We start from the raw sequence: 6,000 nt of genomic DNA on the forward strand, positions 1-6,000 counted from the left end.
ATTTAGGTAACCGTAGGCTCTATCTTGCCTCTTTATTTTGTTACTTTGCCCCATTCCATTTCTTTTCTCAGTCAGTCCATGGATAGACTTGTTAACAGGGAGTGATACTGAAAGTATTCCAAACCACTGTAGTGCTGACACTGGCTTACTGAATGGGAAGTTGGTGTTGACCCAGGGGCAGGAAGCCTCCACTGAGTTAGCCATTAATCCTGTAGTGGATGAACTGGGGGAGTATGGGAGTTGCCAGGAAGGAGCTGGTGGGCCAGGGTGCTGGAACAGGGAGGGGCAGGATGGGGCTCGGGGCAGCCAACTACCCATCTTGCTGTGACATATGACAGCCACCCAACTCCATCACCTACTCACACCGGGGCTCCACATTTCCCCTGCCTCCGTTACATTTGTTTTATGACAGTCTAGAGGTGTTTCTATGTTTTCCCCTCAATTCAATGTTGTATTTCCCCTGAGATCAGGAATTTTTTTGTTGTTGTTGATATCCTTGACCACCTCCCTCCTTCCAGGCGCAGGGCTGAGCCCAGTGACATCTCATTATTGCTGTGGCCCACCTTATTGCAGGGCTGAGATTTCAGATACCCTTCTCATCTCCCTTCCCTCACCTGTAGCTCCCTTTGGTTTTCCATCCTTGTGTCACACTGACCGTGACTCAGTGGCAAACTAAGACCTCAACTGTGGGTCTGAGACAAGTGTCTTGGTCTTCCTAGACCTCAATTTCTCCATCTGTAGAATAGGGAAAATGGTGCTGACAAAGCAATTATCAGATGGGAGGAGACTTATAAATATAGCTTGAGTTGCTAATGCAATTCAAACCAGCCTTTGGGCTTCCCTTCTGTAGAATAAGGCCCTAGGTGACTGAGGCGTTTTACACGTTGAGATCCATATGAAAGAATCCCAGGGTTGGATAGAACTTTAGGGGTCTTCAGTTCAATGTTTTTTGGTGTTTTTTTGAAATAGAGTCTTGCTCTGTTGCCCAAGCTGGAGTGCAGCAGCGTGATCTCGGCTCACTGCAGCGTCTACCCACTGGATTCAAGTGATTCTTGTGCCTCAGCCTCCTGAGTAGTGGGATTACAGGCATGCGCCACCACGCCCTGCGAATTTTTGTATTTTTAGTAGAGATGGGGTTTCACCATGTTGGCCAGGCTGGTCTCAAACTCCTGACCTCACGGGATCTGCCTGCCCCGGCGTCACAAAGTGCTGGGATTACAGGTATGAGCCACCACGGCTGGCCTAGCTCAATGTTTAACAAACTTTACTCAGCAAAACATGTTTCATGAGATGTTCATGAGAGGGTCTGTGGTGTGTGTGGATGTGAGTGTGTAGTTTTTAGTGATCAAATGAATTTGGGAAATGCTTTATACTTTTCCCTCTTGATGAGTTATAATGTGTATATTTTAATATTAAAGGCTCTGACAAGTCCTGTAGCAAAGATTTCTGTTTAACCAAGTGTGTCAACTTGAGTCCTCTGGGAAGCAAATACCAAAGCAAAGTTAGACAAGCAAGAGACTTTTTGGGGTAAGTCCTGTGTAACTAGAGGGGAGAGAGAACAGGAGGAGCCCGGAAAAACCTTCAGACCGTAACATAAGCCTTACACCTATGAAAAGAGAGGGGAAGGAAAGGCAGTGTGGTAGGAGGATCCACAGACGGCAGCGCCACTCTGAGAAAGCCTTGGCCAACCCAGTGGGGATTCTGGAGCAAAGGTGGGCCAATGAAAGTCTGCACTGTGCAGAAATGACCAGCCCAGTACCTCTACTGTGGTGTCATTGGCTGCAGCAGCCTGGAGAGAACACGTTCTTATCTCAGGTGCTTTGTACATGGCCAGGCACAGCACATTGGGAGGCAGAGTTGAGAGGACTACTTGAGCCCAGGAGTTTGAGACCAGCCTGGGCAACATAGGGAGACCTCCATCTAAACAAACAAACAAACAAAAATCAAATGCTTTGCACATATTTACTCATTTAATCCTCAGAATAACCCTATGAGATAGGTCTTGTCATTGTTTCCATGTTTACAGATGAGAAAACTGAGGCACCAAGATATTCAATGACTCACCCACAGTTATACAGTCAGTGGGTAATGGAGTCGGCATTTGAATACAAAACTGCTTTTGGGAACCTCTGTCCTAGATGGAGCAATGTGGTTTCCAAACGGGGGAGAACATGAACATTCTGAGCCTTACTTGTCAGCACACTTCCAAGTGCAATGGCCACAGTCCCCGATGACTTCCTTGATTTGAAATCCAGGGAAACCTTCTCAGTTCTTACCCTCTGTGTCCAGCAGCTGCCACTGCCACAGTTGCCATTCCCTTTCTTTCTTCCCTCTGCTTCCATGGACACCTCCCTCTCCTGGTTTTTCTTCCACCTTCCTGGCTGTTCTTTCTCAATCTCCTTCACCAGCTCCTTCCTCTCCTTCCTCCACTTGTAACTTTGTGGATTCTTTTTTCCTCAAAACCTACCTAGGTCAACAACCCCTATGCTTCTCATTTCCAGTCACAGGGGCCACTTGGAAATGTAGCAGTGTTTGGGGGAATATCACCAGGGCACTTCCACTGGCCGAGGCTGCGTCTCCCTCTGGGAGGTGGGTTATGTCCTATCCTCCTCGTTTTGTTCTCTTCTTGATATATATATACGAGGAGACTTTTCTATGGACTTAGAGATAGTAATTTTTTAGCATATTAATTTCGGCTTTCACGGGCAGCTAGTGGAAGTTTGATGGTGTCCAAGTCATTTTCCATATAATTTAGTATTATTTTCCTTCCTTTCTTTCTTCCTGTTTTTTCCTTTCTTTTCCTTTCCTCCCTCCCTCCCTCTCTCTCTCTCTCTCTCTCTCCTTCTTTCTCTCTTTCTTTCTCTCTTTCTTTCTTTCTTTCTTTCTTTCTTTCTTTCTTTCTTTCTTTCTCTCTCTCTCTCTCTCTCTCTCTCTCTCTCTCTCTCTTTCTTTCTTTCTTTCTTTCTTTCATTTTTTTTTGAGACAGGGTCTCACTCTCTCACCCAGGCTGGAGTGCAGTGATGTGATCTCAGCTTACCGCAACCTCCACCTCCCAGGCTCAGGCAATTCTCCTGCCTTTGCCTCCCCTGTAGCTGGGATTACAGGCATGCATCATTACAGCCCAGCTAATTTTTGTATTTTTAGTAGAGACAGGGTTTTACCATGTTGACCAGGCTGGTCTTGAACTCCTGACCTCAAATGATCCACCCACCTTGGCCTCCCAAAGTGCTGGGATTACAGGTGTGAGCCACCGTGCCCTCCCCCCCCCCCCCCCCCCCCCCCCCCCTCCCTTCTTCCCCCCCTCTTTTTTTTTTTTTTTTTGAGACAGTCTGTTGCCCAGAATGGAGTGCAGTGACACTATCTCAGCTCACTGCAACCTCCACCTCCCACATTCAAGTGATTCTCCTGTCTCAACCTCCTGAGTAGCTGGGATTACAGGTGTGCACCACCACACCTGGCTAATTTTTGTATTTTTAGTATTGACTCACCATGTTAGCCAGGCTGGTCTTGAACTCCTGACCTCAGGTGATCCTCCTGCCTCAGCCTCCCAAAGTGTTGGGATTACAGGTGTGAGCCACCGCACCTGGCCTTCTTTCTTTCTTTAAAAATATTTTTTCTTTGCTTTTTTTTTTGTATTCTCCACATAGTTGAACATCCTAGAAATTCGTTCCTTTGCGTTAGTCTCTGAGGATGGGCCAGTTAGCTACAGAGCCATCAGAGTCTAAGTGTCTGGCACCTGAGCTCCTCCTTGGCCCACAGAAAGGCTCTGCCCACCAGCTCCCCAGAGAGAATATGGAAATGCCGCTTGGGACCAAATAAGGGAATATAATGAAAGGGGCCTCAGGGCTGAGTCTGTGTCTGAGTCACATTTTAGCAAAGTGGCCACATAGCTTCTGACTCAGAGCACAAAGATTCTTCAATTCTTCATGGCAAGAATGAGACTCACAAGAGCATAGGCTCAGAAGTGGAAAGGAGGGTAGAGCTGTCTCCTCCTGTCTAGTCTAACCAAGGCAGCTAAGAAGCTGAGGCCAGAGAAGGGAGGGTCCCGCAGCCCTAGGGAGGGCCGGAGCCAGCTGGGGCTTCCAGACTCCCCGGAGAGGTGTCATCCTGCCACCCACTCTGCAGGCTCTGCTCAGTCTGCTTGGACGCTGGGTGTGTCGGGAGGCCCTGTCACCCTGCCCCGACCCGGCTATGCTGGGGAGACCTCAGCTTCCTGACTCATACTCAGAAGGGAGTGTCTTAGAGGAATTTCTTTCCACCCAAGCAGTCTATGGACGGATCAAAAGTGCAAGTCATGTCAAGACGTTAAGTGTTCTCTAACATGGATTCTGCGATGTGGACTTGAATATAAACTGAAAAGCACAATAGTGAATAATTAGAGCTGTCATCTTAGCACTTTTTATGTAACTTCTGTGAGAGCGTGTATCACCTGGTGTTACAAATATTTACGTGTCCAATTCCCGGCTAGCCAGTCCATTTCTGAAACAGAGACACCATGTCTTTCTCATTCACTTTCGTGATCCTGGCATAGTGCCTGGCACCTGGTGGGTGCTTAGTAAAGGTTTGTTGAATGAAGGGTCATAGGCACAAACCATTCCCAGGCAAAACTTGTTGGCATCTTTGATGTCGGAATCATTGATTTAGGGTGAGGGAAACACTCCTTGGGCCCTATGTCCTGCTAAAGGGGTCGCTCAATTGAGAGCTTCGAGGAGCCCAGATTTACTATCCACTAGGATTGCTTCAAATGTCTGAGTTTAGGGTGGGGTGGAGTGAACCCTCCTTTACAAGAGAACCAGAAGGTTTCTCCCCCAGGGTTTAATGCTTGAATTCCTCTAGGAGAAAGATAAGAATGTTGCTGGACAAAGCTGCACAAGCATTTCTTGTTGCTCCCTCCTCCCCCACTCTTTCTCTGAGGTTGACTGGTCTATCCGTAAGTTGTGGGGGCTGGTGCTGGTGTGGAGGGGGGATGAAGGGGCAAGGACATCTCTATGGGGTCTACTTGGGACCAGACTGGCTGTCAACACACAGCCCAGCCTCTCCACTTCATTGACACTCCTGGGGGCATTTCGGTGGACTACAAAGTGCTAGAAACCACGGAGTCTCTGACGTCCCCTTGGCCCCCTGAGCATTGTGTGTGTGGGGATGGGGGTGGTTGGGTGTGTTCTGGGAGTGGGGTCCTGGGGGAGGGTGGTGGTGGTAATGTGAGGTTGGTGTCAAAAAAAAAAAAAAAAAAAAGAAAGAAAAAATATTCCATGGCACTTGTTAAGGTACGATTAGGAAGGTTTTATTCAGGACCGTTACAATAGGAATAGGGGCCACTGCAGTGGCGTTTTGCAGGGGTGGATAGAGATTGGGCTCAACTCTGAATACGGCATGGCCAGGTGGGAATGCATAGCCAAGGATAAGAGTGGGGGTCAGCGACGGATAATTACTAACAGGAAACATAAAGAATAAGGGGGATTCTGGCTAAACCCACCTAACCGATTCCTGCTGAAGACAGGACAGGGTCATTGGACATCACCTAGATGGTGGAGGATGAGGAGCACAATTAGATATTGGGGATGATCAGATAGCGAGGCATGGAGGGGTTCTGGCTAAACTGACTTAGCAGGGTCCTCTTAAAACTGAATTTTTCAAGAAAGTGCACAGATGGGCCTAGGAAAGGATTAGGAGGCTCACTAAAGTTTGGTCAAGCAAAGAATCTTTGTCAAGGGCCAGAGGAGGCCAGAAGTGAGGCCAAGAGGTGAGGAGGGACTAGCTACTATAGGACCTTGTAAGGGGAATGGAGGGGTTGGAACTGGAGGGCGAAAGAGGTGAGTGTGGTGGTCAGGCTGGTGGGGAAGGAGTAGGGATCTGGGCAGTTCTGGTGGAGAGGCTCCTGAGCCCTATCACAGGTGTTCAGGGGCCATGAGAGCGTCTTCCTGAAAGCAGGACTGCAGCCCCTTGATCCTGCTGGTCTACCCTTCAGAAGCAGGCCCTGACAGAGAAGAACTTGGATTT

This window comes from Papio anubis, chromosome 1, assembly GCF_008728515.1.
Source record: "Papio anubis isolate 15944 chromosome 1, Panubis1.0, whole genome shotgun sequence".
Taxonomy (NCBI): Eukaryota; Metazoa; Chordata; class Mammalia; order Primates; family Cercopithecidae; genus Papio; species Papio anubis.